Raw genomic sequence first — 19,283 nt, forward strand, 5'->3', positions numbered from 1 at the left:
CAAAAGTAATATTTTTGGTGTTTTGTAGTGATTGTAACAGTAGCAACGGAAAAGTAAATAAGCGAAGAACAATATATGAAAAGCTCGTAGGCATTGGATCGCTGATGGAGAATTATGTCGGATGCGGTTCATCATGTAACAATCATAACATAGGGTGACACAGAACTAGCTCCAATTCATCAATGTAATGTAGGCATGTATTCCGAATATAGTCATACGTGCTTATGGAAAAGAACTTGCATGACATCTTTTGTCCTACCCTCCCGTGGCAGCGGGGTCCTAATGGAAACTAAGGGATATTAAGGCCTCCTTTTAATAGAGTACCGGAACAAAGCATTAGCACATAGTGAATACATGAACTCCTCAAACTATGGTCATCACCGGGAGTGGTCCCGATTATTTTCACTTCGGGGTTGCCGGATCATAACACATAGTAGGTGACTATAGACTTGCAAGATAGGATCAAGAACTCACATATATTCATGAAAACATAATAGGTTCAGATCTGAAATCATGGCACTCGGGCCCTAGTGACAAGCATTAAGCATAGCAAAGTCATAGCAACATCAATCTCAGAACATAGTGGATACTAGGGATCAAACCCTAACAAAACTAACTCGATTACATGACAGATCTCATCCAACCCATCACCGTCCAGCAAGCCTACGATGGAATTACTGTCGCACGGCGGTGAGCATCATGAAATTGGTGATGGAGGATGGTTGATGATGACGACGGCGATGGATTCCCCTCTCCGGAGCCCCGAACGGACTCCAGATCAGCCCTCCCGAGAGGTTTTACGGCTTGGCGGCGGCTCCGTATCGTAAAACGCGATGAATCCTTCTCCCTGATTTTTTTCTCCCCGAAAGTGAATATATGGAGTTGGAGTTGAGGTCGGTGGAGCGTTAGGGGGCTCACGAGGCAGGGGGCGCGCCCCCACCCTCGTGGACAGGGTGTGGGCCCCCTGACGTGGATTTTTCTTCCAGTATTTTTCTTATTTTCCAAGTAGATGTTCCGTGGAATTTCAGGTCATTCCGTGAACTTTTGTTTCTGCACATAAATAACACCATGGAAAGTCTGCTGAAAACAGCGTCAGTCCGGGTTAGTTCCATTCAAATCATGCAAGTTAGAGTCCAAAACAAGGGCAAAAGTGTTTGGAAAAGTAGATACGACGGAGACGTATCACCTCCCCCAAGCTTAAACCTTTGCTTGTCCTCAAGCAATTCAGTTGATAAACTGAAAGTGATAAAGAAAAACTTTTACAAACTCGGTTTGCTCTTGTTGTTGTAAATATGTAAAGCCAGCATTCAAGTTTTCAGCAAAGATTATGACTAACCACATTCGCAGTAACTCTTAGGTCTCATGTTTACTCATATCAATGGCATAATCAACTAGCGAGCCGTAATAATAAATCTTTGATGACAACACTTTCTCAAAACAATCATGATATGATATAATAAGATGGTATCTCGCTAGCCCTTTCTGAGACCGCAAAACATAAATGCAGAGCACCTTTAAAGATCAAGGACTGACTAGACATTGTAATTCATGGTAAAAGAGATCCAGTCATAGTCATACCCAATATAAATTAATACTAATGGATGCAAATGACAGCTGCGCTCTCCAGCTAGTGCTCTTTAATAAGAGGGTGATGACTCAACATAAAAGTAAATAGATAGGCCCTTCGCCGAGGGAAGCAGGGATTTGTAGAGGTGCCAGAGCTCGTTTTTGAAATAGAGATAAATAATATTTTGAGCGGCATACTTTCATTGTCAACATAACAACCAAGAGATGGTGATATCTTCCATGCTACACACATTATAGGCGGTTCCCAAACAGAATGGTAGAGTTTATACTCCCCCTCCACCAACAAGCATCAATCCATGGCTTGCTCGAAACAACGAGTGCCTCCAACTAGCAACAGTCCCAGGGGGAGTTTTGTTTGCAATTATTTTGATTTAGTTTGCATAAAGCATGGGACTGGGCATCCCGGTGACCAGCCATTTTCTCGTGAGTGAGGAGCGGAGTCCACTCCTCTTGAGAATAACCCGCCTAGTATGGAAGATACGGACAGCCCTAGTTGACACATGAGCTATTCGAGCATACAAAACAGAATTTCATTTGAAGGTTTAGAGTTTGGCACATACAAATTTACTTGGAACGGCAGGTAGATACCGCATATAGGAAGGTATAGTGGACTCATATGGCATAACTTTGGGGTTTAAGGGATTGGATGCACAAGCAGTATTCCCGCTTAGTACAAGTGAAGGCTAGCAAAAGACTGGGAAGCGACCAACTAGAGAGCGACAACAGTCATGAACATGCATTAAAATTAATAGACATTGAGTACGAGCATGAGTAGGATATAATCCACCATGAACATAAATATCGTAAAGGCTATGTTGATTTGTTTCAACTACATGTGTGAACATGTGCCAAGTCGAGTCACTTAAATCATTCAAAGGAGGATACCACCCCACTATACCATATCACAACCATTTTAATAGCATGTTGGCACGCAAGGTAAACCATTATAACTCATAGCTAATCAAGCATGGCATAAGCAACTAATTGTCATTGCAAACATGTTTATTCATAATAGGCTGAATCAGGAACGATGAACTCATCATATTTACAAAAACAAGAGAGGTCGAGTTCATACCAGCTTCTCTCATCTCAGTCAGTCCATCATCTATCGTCATAATTGCCTTTCACTTGCACGACCGAACGATGTGAAAATAATAAGAGTGCACGTGCATTGGACTAAGCTGGAATCTGCGAGCATTCAATAAACATGATAAGACAAGGCAATATGGACTCTTAGTTAAATCAACAATAATGCATATAAGAGCCACTTCAACAATTTAATCATGGTCTTCTCCTATCGACCCCCAAAGAAAAGAAAAGAAATAAAACTATTTAGACGGGAAAGCTCCCAACAAGCAAAAGAAGAACGGGAAATCTTTTTGGGTTTTCTTTTTAATTATTACTACTACAGCAAGAAAAGTAAACTAACTAAAAGCTACTACTAATTTTTTTTGGTTTTTCTTAAGGTTTAACAAACACACAAGAAGAAAGCAAGAAAAAGAAAATAAACTAGCAAGGATATTACAGTGAAAAAGTATGAGCACCGACATCTAGCAATGAGTGTGTGAACATGAATGTAATGTCGGTGGGAAATACGTACTCCCCCAAGCTTAGGCTTTTGGCCTAAGTTGGTTTATTGCCAAGGATGGCCTGGCGGATATCCATAGTTGTAGCCGGGGTCGTACTGAGATGCAGCGGCTATCCTGAGCTGCAGCATGGCGGCGAGCTGCCTCCGCCCTCCTCTCGTACTCATCTGCCTCCTCTCTGGTAATAACATATCTTCCTTTTGCCTGATAGTCAAAGAAGGCAGGAGCAGGGAGAGTAATACGGACAGCACGACGTCTGTCAAAGATTAAGCGATACCGGAGAGGTGATTCATTCCTCTCGACAAACTGGTGGTGAAGCATAGCATTAAAGTCTAAATAAGTAGGAGGCAACTCAATATCATCCTCACGTATGTCAACACCAAGAAAATCAGCTAAGCGGGTTGCATAAATTCCTCCAAAGAAATCTCCATTAAATCTATTATTATGCAACCTACGTGCAACAATGGCTCCCAAATTATAAGATTTGTCTCCTAACACAGCACTCCTAAGAATACTGAGGTCAGGAACACACATATGACATGCTTCATCTTTACCATTTATGCACCTACCTATGAAGAGAGCAAAATAATGTATAGCAGGAAAATGAATGCTCCCTATGGTAGCTTGTGCTATATCTCTAGATTCCCCCACAGTTATACTAGCAAGAAAATTTCTAAATTCACATTTGCGGGGTTCACTAGCACTACCCCATTGTGGAAGTTTGCAAGCAGCGGTAAAATCCTCTAAGTCCATCGTATAAGATTTTTCATAAAGATCAAACAGGACAGTTGGAGAATTACGTGAAGATGAAAATTCAAACCTCCTCACAAATGAACTAGTGAGATAGTGGTATTGGCGGCACTTCTCTGCCTTGAAGCTCACAAGATTAGCGTTGTGCAAATATGCGTTAAATTCTTCCTTGATTCCCGCTCGATCCATAAAGTTCTCTGAAGGCCATTCACAAGGCCGCACTGGAGCGTCCCTTGGTGGCTCATCGCCAGCATCACGCATTGCAAGCCTGAGTCCTTTCTTCCTTGAAGAACCACCTTGGAACATTTTCCTAAGCATATTTCTTCCTCTGAAAAATTTCTGAAAATTTTAGTAACTTCAAATAAAAGTGAACCAAACTCAACAAAATTGATAGCAGCTACTCCTACAAATGCCTAGAGCCTATATCATGCATTAGAACTACTTGGAACCATATAAATTTGACATGCAAGCTCAAGAACATGGTCACATAGGCAGCACAAATTTGCAATGAATAAAGCACTAGAACAAAAACTAATTGGACCAATGGAGGACTCACATACCAAGGAACAATCTCCCCAAGCAGTTTTGTGAGAGGTCCTTTGAGCAAGGAGATCAAAAATCGCAGCAAAATGAGCTAGAACTCGTGCTTGAGCTGGATGGTGATTTTTTTGGGAGGAAGAAGTGTGTGGGTGCAGGAATAAGTGGAGGGGAGCCACCATGGGCCCACGAGGCAGGGGGCGCGCCCTGGGGGGTAGGGCGGGCCCTCCACCCTCGTGGCTAGGTGCTTGCCCCTCCTGTTGTGTTCTCAGTGCCAGATATTCTCAAATATTCTAGAAAAAATCATATTCCATTTTCAGGGCATTTGGAGAACTTTTATTTTCGGGGTATTTTTATATTGCACAGATAAATCAGAAAACAGTCAGAAAAATCCTATTTTTACTTTATTCCAACTAAATAACAGAAAGTAGAGAGAGGGTACAGAAGGTTGTGATTCTAGTTTCATCCATCTCATGCTCATCAAAAGGAATCCACTAACAAGGTTGATCAAGTCTTGTTAACAAACTCATTTCAAATAACATGGAACCGGAGAAATTTCGAATAACACTATGTTACCTCAACGGGGATATGCACATCCCCAATAATAAGAATATCATAGTTCTTCTTGACAGTAGGAAGAGGAAATTCAAAACCTCCAAAAATAATCAATGGAATTTTTCCAATAGAATTGATACTATGGACTTGAGGTTGTTTCCTCGGAAAGTGTACCGTATGCTCATTACCATTAACATGAAAAGTGACATTGCCTTTGTTGCAATCAATAACAGCCCCTGTAGTATTCAAAAAAGGTCTTCCAAGAATAATACACATACTATCGTCCTCAGGAATATCAAGGATGACAAAATCCGTTAAAATAGTAACGTTTGCAACCACAACAGGCACATCCTCACAAATACCGACATGTATAGCAGTTGATTTATCAGCCATTTGCAAAGATATTTCAGTAGGTGTCAACTTATTCAAATCAAGTCTACGATATAAAGAGAGAGGCATAACACTAACACCAGCTCCAAGATCACATAAAGCAGTTTTAACATAGTTTCTTTTAATGGAGCATGGTATAGTGGATACTCCTGGATCTCCAAGTTTCTTAGGTATTCCACCCTTAAAAGTGTAATTAGCAAGCATGGTGGAAATTTCAGCTTCCGGTATCTTCCTTTTATTTGTGACAATTTCTTTCATATACTTAGCATAAGGATTCATTTTGAGCATATCAGTTAATCGCATACGCAAAAAGATAGGTCTAATCATTTCAGCAAAGCGCTCAAAATCCTCATCATCTTTTTTCTTGGATGGTTTGGGAGGAAAAGGCATGGGTTTCTGAACCCATGGTTCTCTTTCTTTACCATGTTTCCTAGCAACAAAGTCTCTCTTATCATAACATTGATTCTTTGATTGTGGGTTATCAAGATCAACAGCAGGTTCAATTTCTACATCATTGTTGCTAGGTTGAGCATCATCATGAACATTATCATTAACATTTTCACTAGGTTCATGTTCATTACCAGATTGTGTTTCAGCATCAGAAATAGAAATATCATTTGGATTCTCAGGTGGTTTAGCAATAGGTTCACTAGAAGCATGCAAAGTCCTATCATTTTTCTTTTTCTTCTTTTTAGAAGGACTAGGTGCATAAATATTATTTCTTTGAGAATCTTGCTCAATTCTCTTAGGGTGGCCTTCAGGATACAAAGGTTCCTGTGTCATTTTACCAGTTCTAGTAGCCACTCTAACAACAAAATCATTATTCTTAATATTTAATTCATTGAGCAAATCATTTTGAGCCTTAAGTACTTGTTCTACTTGAGTGGTAACCATAGAAGCATGTTTACTAAGAGTTTAAGTTCACCTCTAACTCTAGACATATAATCACCCAAGTGCTTAATCATATAAGCATTTTTTTAATTGTCTACCAAAATAAGCATTGAAATCTTCTTGCTTAACCATAAAGTTATCAAACTCATCCAAGCATTGGCTAGCAAACTTAGTAGGAGGGATTTCAGCTTTATCATATCTATAGAGAGAATTTACCTTTACTACCTGTGTCGGGTCATCAAGACCATGGGTTTCTTCAATAGGTAATGGATTAGGATCATATATTTCTTCAACAGGCGGTAAATTAAGACCATGTATTTCTTCAATAGGAGGTAAATTCTTAACATCTTCAGCTTTAATACCCTTTTCTTTCATAGATTTCTTTGCCTCTTGCATATCTTCAGGACTGAGAAATAGAACACCTCTTTTCTTCGGAATAGGCTCAGGAATTGGCTCAGGAGGTGTCCAATTATTTTCATTTGTCAACATATTATTCAATAGAATTTCAGCTTCATCCGGTGTTCTTTCCCTGAAAACAGAGCCAGCACAACTATCCAGGTAATCTCTGGAAGCATCGGTTAGTCCATTATAAAAGATATCAAGTATTTCATTTTTCTTAAGAGGATGATCACGCAAAGCATTAAGTAATTGGAGAAGCCTCCCCCAAGCTTGTGGGAGACTCTCTTCTTCAATTTGCACAAAATTATATATATCCCTTAAAGCAGCTTGTTTCTTATGAGCGGGGAAATATTTAGCAGAGAAGTAATAAATCATATCCTGGAGACTACGCACACAACCAGGATCAAGAGAATTAAACCATATCTTAGCATCACCCTTTAATGAGAACGGAAATATTTTAAGGATATAAAGGTAGCGAGATTTCTCATCATTCGTGAACAGGGTGGCTATATCATTTAATTTAGTAAGATGTGCCACAACAGTTTCAGATTCATAGCCATGAAAAGGATCAGATTCAACCAAAGTAATTATATCAGGATCAACAGAGAATTCATAATCCTTATCCATAACACAGATAGGTGAAGTAGTAAAAGAAGGATCAGGTTTCATTCTAGCATTAAGAGATTGCTGCTTCCATTTAGCTAATAATTTCTTAACATCATATCTATCTTTGCAGGCAAAAATTTCGTTAGCAACTGCTTCATCCATAACATAGCCCTCAGGTACAACAGGCAATTCATATTTATTAGGGGAAGAGTCTTCATCATCACTTTCATCAATATTATCAATAATTTCATTCTCTCTAGCCCTAGCAAGTTGTTCATCAAGAAATTCACCAAGTGGCACAGTAGTATCAAGCATAGAAGTAGTTTCATCATAAGTATCATGCATAGCAGAAGTGGCATCATCAATAACATGCGACATATCAGAACGAATAGCAGAAGCAGGTTTAGGTGTCGCAAGCTTACTCAAAACAGAAGGTGAATCAAGTGCAGAGCTAGATGGCAGTTCCTTACCTCCCCTCGTAGTTGAGGGATAAATTGTTGTCTTAGCGTCTTTCAAGTTCTTCATAGTGACCAGCAGATATAAATCCCAAGTGACTAAAAGAATAGAGCTAGGCTCCCCGGCAACGGCGCCGGAAAATAGTCTTGATAACCCACAAGTATAGGGGATCGCAACAGTTTTCGAGGGTAGAGTATTCAACCCAAATTTATTGATTCGACACAAGGGGAGCCAAAGAATATTCTCAAGTATTAGCAGTTGAGTTGTCAATTCAACCACACCTGGATAACTTAGTATCTGCAGCAATAGTGTTTAGTAGCAAAGTAGTATGATAGCAACGGAAACGGTAACAAAAGTAACAGTAGCAAAAGTAATATTTTTGGTGTTTTGTAGTGATTGTAACAGTAGCAACGGAAAAGTAAATAAGCGAAGAACAATATATGAAAAGCTCGTAGGCATTGGATCGGTGATGGAGAATTATGCCGGATGCGGTTCATCATGTAACAATCATAACATAGGGTGACACAGAACTAGCTCCAATTCATCAATGTAATGTAGGCATGTATTCCGAATATAGTCATACGTGCTTATGAAAAAGAACTTGCATGACATCTTTTGTCCTACCCTCCCGTGGCAGCGGGGTCCTAATGAAAACTAAGGGATATTAAGGCCTCGTTTTAATAGAGTACCGGAACAAAGCATTAGCACATAGTGAATACATGAACTCCTCAAACTGTGGTCATCACCGGGAGTGGTCCCGATTATTGTCACTTCGGGGTTGCCGGATCATAACACATAGTAGGTGACTATAGACTTGCAACATAGGATCAAGAACTCATATATATTCATGAAAACATAATAGGTTCAGATCTAAAATCATGGCACTCGGGCCCTAGTGACAAGCATTAAGCATAGCAAAGTCATAGCAACATCAATCTCAGAACATAGTGGATACTAGGGATCAAACCCTAACAAAAGTAACTCGATTACATGATAGATCTCATCCAACCCATCACCGTCCAGCAAGCCTACGATGGAATTACTCACGCACGACGGTGAGCATCATGAAATTGGTGATGGAGGATGGTTGATGATGACGACGGCGACGGATTCCCCTCTCCGGAGCCCCGAACGGACTCCAGATCAGCCCTCCCGAGAGGTTTTAGGGCTTGGCGGCGGCTATGTATCGTAAAACGCGATGAATCCTTCTCCCTGATTTTTTCTCCCCGAAAGTGAATATATGGAGTTGGAGTTGAGGTCGGTGGAGCGTCAGGGGGCCGACGAGGCAGGGGGCGCGCCCTGGGGGGGGGGGGGGCAGGCGCGCCCCCCACCCTCGTGGACAGGGTGTGGGCCCCCTGACATGGATTTCTCTTCCAGTATTTTTCTTATTTCCAAATAGATGTTCCATGGAGTTTCAGGTCATTCTGAGAACTTTTGTTTCTGCACATAAATAACACCATGGAAAGTCTGCTGATAACAGCGTCAGTCCGGGTTAGTTCCATTCAAATCATGCAAGTTAGAGTCCAAAACAAGGGCAAAAGTGTTTGGAAAAGTAGATACGACGGAGACGTATCAGGGACACTTCCCTCCGGGAGGGGGAAATCATCGCCATCGTCATCACCAACGCTCCTCTCATCGGGAGAGGGCAATCTCCATCAACATCTTCACTAGCACCATCTCCTCTCAAACCCTAGTTCATCTCTTGTAGCCAATTCTTGTCTCTAAGTCTGGGATTGGTACCTGTAGGTTGCTAGTAGTGTTGATTACTCCTTGTAGTTGATGTTAGTTGGTTTATTTGGTGGAAGATCATATGTTCAGATCCTATATGCATATTAATACTCCTCTGATTATGAACATGAATATGCTTTGTGAGTAGTTACGTTTGTTCCTGAGGACATGGGAGAAGTCTTGCTATTAGTAGTCATGTGAATTTGGTATTCGTTCGATATTTTGATGAGATGTATGTTGTCTCTCCTCTAGTGGTGTTATGTGAACGTCGACTACATGACACTTCACCATTATTTGGGCCTAGAGGAAGGCATTGGGAAGTAATAAGTAGATGATGGGTTGCTAGAGTGACAGAAGCTTAAACCCTAGTTTATGCGTTGCTTCGTAAGGGGCTGATTTGGATCCATATGTTTCATGCTATGGTTAGGTTTACCTTAATACTTTTGTTGTAGTTGCGGATGCTTGCAATAGAGGTTAATCATAAGTGGGATGCTTGTCCAAGTAAGGGCAGCACCCAAGCACCGGTCCACCCACATATCAAATTATCAAAGTACCGAACGCGAATCATATGAACGTGATGAAAACTAGCTTGACGATAATTCCCATGTGTCCTCGGGAGCGCTTTGCTCTATATAAGAGTTTGTCCAGGCTTGTCCTTTGCTACAAAAAGGATTGGGCCACCTTGCTGCACTTTATTTACTTTTGTTACTTGTTGCTCGTTACAAATTATCCTATCACAAAACTATCTGTTACCTATAATTTGAGTGCTTGCAGAGAATACCTTGCCGAAAACCGCTTATCATTTCCTTCTGCTCCTTGTTGGGTTCGACACTCTTACTTATCGAAAGGACTACGATAGATCCCCTATACTTGTGGGTCATCAAGACTCTTTTCTGGCGCCGTTGCCGGGGAGTGAAGCGCCTTTGGTAGGTGGAATTTGGTAAGGAAAAATTTATATAGTGTGCTGAAATTTACTGTCACTTGTTACTATGGAAAGTAATCCTCTGAGGGCCTTGTTCGGGGTATCTTCACCCCGACCAGTAGAGCAAAGAGTTGCTCCTCAACCTACTGAACCTACTGAAAATGAAAATGTCTACTTTGAAATTCCTACGGGTATGTTAGAAAAACTGCTAGCTAATCCTTTTGCAGGAGATGGAACAATGCATCCTGATGAGCACCTAATCTATGTGGATGAAGTTTGTGGATTATTTAAGCTTGCAGGTATACCCGATGATGTTATTAAGAAGAAGGTCTTCCCTTTATCTTTGAAGGGAGATGCATTGACATGGTATAGGCTATGTGATGATACGGGGTCATGGAACTACGAACGATTGAAATTGGAATTTCATGAGAAGTTTTATCCTATGCATCTTCTTCATCGTGATCGCAATTACATATATAATTTTTGGCCTCGCGAAGGAGAAAGTATCGCTCAAGCTTGGGGAGGCTTAGATCAATGTTATATTCATGCCCCAATCATGAGCTCTCAAGAGAAATGATTATTCAAAAAATTTATGATCAGCTCTCTGATAACAATCGCACCATGCTCGATACTTCTTGTGCTGGCTCTTTTATGATGAAGACTATTGAATTCAAATGGGATTTATTGGAAAGAATTAAACGCAACTCTGAAGATTGGGATCTCGACGAAGGTAAGGAGTCAGGTATGACACCTAAGTTTGATTGTGTTAAATCTTTTATGGATACCGATGTTTTCCGTAAATTTAGCACTAAATATGGACTTGACTCTGAGATAGTAGCTTCTTTCTATGAATCTTTTGCTGCTCATGTTGATCTCCCTAAGGAGAAGTGGTTTAAATATCATCCCCCCATAGAAGTAAAAGTAGTTGCACCTATTAAAGTTGAAGAAAAGACTATCACTTATAATGATCCTATTGTTCCTACTACTTATGTTGAGAAACAACCTTTCCTTGTTAGAATAAAGGATCATGCTAAAGCTTCAACTGTGGTTCGTAAAAGCAATATTAGAACCTATATACCTCCTGAGCAAGTTAAAGTTGAACCTAATATTGCTATAGTTAAAGATCTCTTGTCTGATAATATTGATGGGCATGTTATTCATTTCCGTGATGAAACTGCTAGAATTGCTAAACCTTGTGCTAAAGATAAACATAGACCTGTGGTAGGCATGCCTGTTATTTCTATTAAAATAGGAGATCATTGTTATCATGGCTTATGTGACATGGGTGCTAGTGCTAGTGCAATACCTATTGACTTATACAAAGAAATTATGCATGATATTGCACCTACTGAGTTAGAAGATATTGATGTCACAATTAAACTTGCCAATAGGGATACTATTTTACCCATGGGAATTGTTAGAGATGTTGAAGTCTTGTGTGGGAAAACTAAATATCCTGCTGATTTTCTTGTTCTTGGTTCCCCACAAGATAGCTTTTGTCCCATTATTTTTGGTAGACCCTTCTTGAACACTGTTAATGCTAAGATAGACTGCGAAAAGGATGTTGTTACTATTGGTTTGGGTGATATGTCTCATGAGTTTAATTTCTCTAAATTTAGTAGACAACACCGTGAAGAGGAATTGCCTAGTAAGGATGAAATAATTGGTCTTGCTTCTATTGCCGTACCTCCTAGTGATCCTTTAGAACAATATTTGCTAGACCATGAAAAAGATATGTTTATGAATGAAAGAAGGGAAATAGATGAAGTATTCTTTAAACAGGAACCTATCCTGAAACACAATTTGCCTGTTGAAATCCTAGGGGATCCTCCTCCACCTAAGGGTGATCCCGTGTTTGAGCTTAAACCATTGCCTGATACTCTTAAATATGCTTATCTTGATGAAAAGAAGACATATCCTGTTATTATTAGTGCTAACCTTTCAGAGCATGAAGAAGAGAGATTATTGAAAACTCTGAAGAAGCACAGTGCTGCTATTGGATATACTCTTGATGATCTTAAGGGCATTAGTCCCACTCTATGCCAACACAAAATAAATTTGGAGAAAGATGCCAAACCAGTTCGTGATCACCAACGACGGCTGAATCCTAAGATGAAAGAAGTGGTAAGAAAGGAAATACTAAAGCTCCTTGATGCAGGTATAATTTATCCCGTTGCTGATAGTCAGTGGGTAAGTCCTATCCATTGTGTCCCTAAGAAGGGAGGTATTACTGTTGTTCCTAATGATAAAGATGAATTGATTCTGCAAAGAATTATTACAGGTTATAGGATGGTAATTGATTTTCGCAAATTAAATAAGGCTACTAAAAAGATCATTACCCTTACCTTTTATTGATCAAATGCTAGAAAGATTATCAAAACATACACATTTTTTCTTTCTAGATGGTTATTCTGGTTTCTCTCAAATACCTGTGTCAGCCGATGATCAATCAAAGACCACTTTTACCTGCCCTTTCGGTACTTTCGCTTATAGACATATGCCTTTTGGTTTATCTAATGCACCTGCTACCTTTCGAAGATGCACGATGGCTATATTCTCTGACTTTTGTGAAAAGATTTGCGAGGTTTTCATGGACGATTTCTCCGTTTGTGGATCCTCTTTTGATGATTGCTTGAGCAACCTTGATCGAGTTTTGCAGAGATGTGAAGAAACTAATCTTGTCTTGAATTGGGAAAAGTGCCACTTTATGGTTAATGAAGGTATTGTCTTGGGGCATAAAGTTTCTGAAAGAGGTATTGAAGTTGATAAAGCCAAGGTTGATGCTATTGAAAAGATGCCATGTCCCAAGGACATCAAAGGTATAAGAAGTTTCCTTGGTCACGCCGGTTTTTATAGGAGGTCCATTAAGGACTTCTCAAAAATTTCTCGGCCTCTGACTAATTTATTACAAAAAGATATACCATTTGTCTTTGATGATGATTGTGTAGAAGCATTTGAAATACTTAAGAAAGCATTGATCTCTGCACCTATTGTTCAGCCACCTGATTGGAATTTACCCTTTGAAATTATGTGTGATGCTAGTGATTATGCTGTAGGTGCTGTTCTAGGGCAAAGAGTTGATAAGAAATTAAATGTTATCCAATATGCTAGCAAAACTCTAGACAATGCTCAAAGAAATTATGCTACTACTGAAAAAGAATTCTTAGCAGTTGTATTTGCTTGTGATAAGTTCAGACCTTATATTGTTGATTCTAAAGTAACTATTCACACTGATCATGCTGCTATTAAATATCTTATGGAAAAGAAAGATGCTAAACCTAGACTTATTAGATGGGTTCTCTTATTACAAGAATTTGATTTGCATATTGTTGATAGAAAGGGAGCTGAGAACCCCGTTGCAGACAACTTGTCTAGGTTAGAAAATGTTCTTGATGACCCACTACCTATTGATGATAGCTTTCCTGATGAACAATTAAATGTCATAAATGCTTCTCGTACTGCTCCATGGTATGATGATTATGCTAATTACATCGTTGCTAAATTCATACCACCTAGTTTCACATACCAGCAAAAGAAAAAGTTTTTCTATGATTTAAGACATTACTTCTGGGATGACCCACATCTTTATAAAGAAGGAGTAGATGGTGTCATTAGACGTTGTGTACCTGAGCATGAGCAGGAACAGATCCTACGCAAGTGTCACTCCGAGGCTTATGGAGGACACCGCGCTGGAGACAGAACTGCACATAAGGTATTGCAATCCGGTTTTTATTGGCCTACTCTCTTCAAGGATGCCCGTAAGTTTTTCTTGTCTTGTGATGAATGTCAAAGAATTGGTAATATTAGTAGACGTCAAGAAATGCCTATGAATTATTCACTTGTTATTGAACCATTTGACGTTTGGGGCTTTGATTATATGGGACCTTTTCCTACCTCTAATGGATACACACATATTTTAGTTGCTGTTGATTACGTTACTAAGTGGGTAGAAGCTATTCCAACTAGTAGTGCTGATCATAACACTTCTATTAAGATGCTTAAAGAAGTTATTTTTCCGAGGTTTGGAGTCCCTAGATATTTAATGACTGATGGTGGTTCACATTTTATTCATGGTGCTTTCTGCAAATGCTTGCTAAATATGATGTTAATCATAGAATTGCATCTCCTTATCACCCGCAGTCTAGTGGTCAAGTAGAATTGAGTAATAGAGAGCTCAAATTAATTTTGCAAAAGACTGTTAATAGATCTAGAGAGAATTGGTCCAAGAAACTTGATGATGCATTATGGGCCTATAGAACTGCATATAAAAATCCTATGGGTATGTCTCCGTATAAAATGGTTTATGGAAAAGCATGTCACTTACCTCTCGAACTAGAACATAAGGCTTATTCGGCTATTAAAGAGCTCAATTATGATTTCAAACTTGCCGGTGAGAAGAGGTTATTTGACATTAGCTCACTTGATGAATGGAGAACCCAGGCCTATGAGAATGCCAAGTTGTTTAAAGAAAAAGTTAAAAGATGGCATGACAAAAGAATACAAAAGCGTGAGTTTAATGTAGGTGATTATGTATTGCTATACAACTCTCGTTTAAGATTTTTTGCAGGAAAACTTCTATCTAAATGGGAAGGCCCTTACGTTATCGAGGAGGTCTATCGTTCCGATGCCATAAAAATCAACAACTTCGAAGGCACAAATCCGAAGGTGGTCAACGGTCAAAGAATCAAACATTATATCTCAGGTAATCCCATAAATGTTGAAACCAATGTTATTGAAACCGTAACCCCGGAGGAATACATAAGGGACACTTTCCAGAACGTTTCAGACTCCGAAAAGGAATAGGTATGTGGTACGGTAAGTAAACCGACTCCAAAACAGTTCTAAAGGCAATTTTTCTCCGTTTTGGAATATTTAGAAAAATAGAAAAATAAGAAGCAATCCGGGAAGGACACGAGGGCTCCACGAGGGTGGAGGGCGCGCCCTACCCCCCTGGGCGCGCCCCCTGCCTCGTGGGCACCTCGTGCGCTCTCCGGACTCCGTTTTCTTGCACGTTACGTATTTTGGTCGGTAAAAATTCATTATATAATCTCCCGAAGGTTTTGACCTCCGTATCATGCAAATATCTCCTGTCTTTGTTTCGAGCTGTCCTGCTGCAGATTAGAGCAACATGTCTTCCCAGGATTCGGAAGGAGAAAGCTATGTGGCTGATCACCTTGCAGATCCTAAGGTCTATGGGGATGTGGAGCATTGTGGTTGGACTACGGAAGAAGAAGAGGACTATGAGCCCAAGAGAAAGGAGGAGACGAGCTCAGATGAAGATGAAGTCCCATTACCTCAACCTGGGGACATGCATGTGGAGTTCAAAAAGTCAAGCCTCCCTGATAGAGCAAAGAAATTTAAGATCGAGTTTATCCCTTTTCGTCTCTTGCAGGAAAACAAGCAGGAATTATGCAAAAAAAAAAATTAAGCCTGGAGCAGGAGAGTGATGACTTGAGGGATCAAAATTCTGTCCTCAAGTGCAAATTAAGGAAGAAGACTACGCCATCAACTAAACCATCTTCTTCTTCTTCAACAAAGGAGACATAATCACAAGGGTATGGGCACTCCCCTTGGCAACTGCCAAGCTTGGGGGAGATGCCCCGGTATCGTATCACCACCACATCTCCTATCTTTACCGTTTTTCTTAGTTCGATCCTATTAGTAGTATCTTGATCTAGTAGAATAAAGTTTTGGTATGATCTAGTTTTGAGTTTTGCTTTATGATCCCTCTATGTAATCGAGTCCGTGAGCTATATACATAATAAAGATTAGTGTTGAGTCAAGGGCTTGATATCTTGCTATGATCTTGAGTGAATAAAAGAAAAGAGAAAAGAATAAAAAGAAATAATAAAAAGAGATAATATTGATCTCATGGAGAGTAATGACTTCACATAGAAAGAGTATGATGATTAAAAATTGTTGAGAGTTGACAAACATAGCCTTGGTCATCGTTGCAATTAATAGGAAGTAATAAAGAAAGAGAGGTTTCACATATAAATATCCTATCTTGGACATCTTTTATGATTGGGAGCACTCATTAAAATATGACATGCTAAAGAGTTGATGTTGGACAAGGAAGACAACGTAATGGGTTATGTTTTCTTATATCTGAGATAAAGTATATTGTCACGGATCATCCAACATGTTGAGCTTGCCTTTCCCCCTCATGCTAGCCAAATTCTTTGCACCAAGTAGAGATACTACTTGTGCTTCCAAAAACCCTTAAACCGGTTTTGCCATGAGAGTCCACCATACCTACCTATGGATTGAGTAAGATCCTTCAAGTAAGTTGTCATCGGTGCAAGCAATAAAAATTGCTCTCTAAATATGTATGATTGATTGGTGTGGAGGAGATAAGCTTTATACGATCTTGTGATGTGGAAGAAATAAAAGCGACGGACTGCATAATAAAGGTTCATATCACAAGTGGCAATATAAAGTGACGTTCTTTCGCATTAAGATTTTATGCATCCAACCCTGAAAGCGCATGGCAACCTCTGCTTCCCTCTACGAAGGGCCTATCTTTTATTATCTTCTACCTTATGCAAGAGTCATGGTGATCTTCACCTATCCTTTTTACATTTTATCCTTTGGCAAGCACAGTATGTTGGAAAGATCCTGATATATATATCTAATTGGATGTGGGTTAGCATGAATTATTATTGTTGACATTACCCTTGAGGTAAAAGGTTGGGAGGCGAAAATATAAGCCCCTATCTTTCTTTGTGTCCGATTAAAACTCCGTAACCACAAGTATTGCGTGAGTGTTAGCAATTATGAAAGACTAAATGATAGTTGAGTATCTGGACTTGCTAGAAAGCTCTGACATAGACTCTTTCTGATGTTATGATAAATTGCAATTGCTTCAATGACTGAGATTATAGTTTGTTAGTTCTCAATAAAGTTTCTGATTCATACTTTGCATTGTGAATAGATTATTACTTGAGCATAAGAGATCATATGACAATATCCATATATGTTGCTGTTATGAGAATAATCATGATGCCCTCATGTCCGTATTTTATTTTATCGACACCTCTACCTCTAAACATGTGGACATATTTATCGTTATCGGCTTCCGCTTGAGGACAAGCGAGGTCTAAGCTTGGGGGACTTGATACGTCCATTTTGCATCATGCTTTTATATCGATATTTATTGCATTATGGGCTGTTATTATACATTATGTCACAATACTTATGCCTATTCTCTTATTTTACAAGGTTTACATAAGGAGGGGGAATGCCGGCAGCTGGAATTCTGGGCTGGAAAAGGAGCAAATATTAGAGACCTATTCTGCACAACTCCAAAAGTCCTGAAACTCCACGAAATTTATTTTTGGAAATAATAAAAAATAATGAGTGGAAGAAATACATCAAGGGGGCCTCCACCTGTCCACGAGGGTGGGGGGCGCGCCCTACCCCCCTGGGCGCGCCCCCCTGCCTCGTGGGCCCCCTGTTGGCCCTCCAGTGCCCATCTTCTGCTATATGAAGTCTTTCGTCCGAAGAAAAATCATAAGCAAGCTTTCGGGACGAGACTCCGCCGCCACGAGGCGGAACCTTGGCGGAACCAATCTAGGGCTCCGGCAGAGCTGTTCTGTCGGGGACACTTCCCTCCGGGAGGGGAAAATCATCGCCATCGTCATCACCAACGCTCTTCTCATCGGGAGAGGGCAATCTCCATCAACATCTTCACCGGCACCATCTCCTCTCAAACCCTAGTTCATCTCTTGTATCCAATTCTTGTCTCTAAGTCTGGGATTGGTACCTGTAGGTTGCTAGTAGTGTTGGTTACTCCTTGTAGTTGATGCTAGTTGGTTTATTTGGTGGAAGACCATATGTTCAGATCCTATATGCATATTAATACTCCTCTAATTATGAACATGAATATGCTTTGTGAGTAGTTACGTTTGTTCCTGAGGACATGGGAGAAGTCTTGCTATTAGTAGTCATGTGAATTTGGTATTCGTTCGATATTTTGATGAGATGTATGTTGTCTCTCCTCTAGTGGTGTTATGTGAACGTCAACTACATGACACTTCACCATTATTTGGGCCTATAGGAAGGCATTGGGAAGTAATAAGTAGATGATGGGTTGCTAGAGTGACAGAAGCTTAAACCCTAGTTTACGCGTTGCTTCGTAAGGGGCTGATTTGGATCCATATGTTTCATGCTATGGTTAGGTTTACCTTAATACTTTTGTTGTAGTTGCGGATGCTTGCAATAGAGGTTAATCATAAGTGGGATGCTTGTCCAAGTAAGGGCAGCACCCAAGCACCGGTCCACCCACATATCAAATTATCAAAGTACCGAACGCGAATCATATGAACGTGATGAAAACTAGCTTGACGATAATTCCCATGTGTCCTCGGGAACGCTTTTCTCTATATAAGAGTTTGTCCAGGCTTGTCCTTTGCTACAAAAAGGATTGGGCCACCTTGCTGCACTTTATTTACTTTTGTTACTTGTTTCTCGTTACAAATTATCCTATCACAAAACTATCTGTTACCTATAATTTGAGTGCTTGCAGAGAATACCTTGCTGAAAACCGCTTATCATTTCCTTCTGCTCCTCGTTGGGTTCGACACTCTTACTTATCGAAAGGACTACGATAGATCCCCTATACTTGTGGGTCATCATACAACCACCTGAGGAAGTGGAGAAGTCGATGGATCCAAGTGTCCAGGCTGAGAGACCTTAGCGGTGCCTCATGGGATGAGAACACTTGCTTCATAGTTCTGGAGGCAGAGCACTACGTCGGCCATGTCGCGGTTAGCTCACAGCCCTCTTCCTTTTCATACTGTCCACCATTGCCTACTCCTAATCGCAACTAACAACACTTGTGTTTCATTCTTAGGACCACCCAAGGGACGCTGAGT

Source organism: Aegilops tauschii, chromosome 2 (assembly GCF_002575655.3).
Source record: "Aegilops tauschii subsp. strangulata cultivar AL8/78 chromosome 2, Aet v6.0, whole genome shotgun sequence".
Classification (NCBI taxonomy): Eukaryota; Viridiplantae; Streptophyta; class Magnoliopsida; order Poales; family Poaceae; genus Aegilops; species Aegilops tauschii.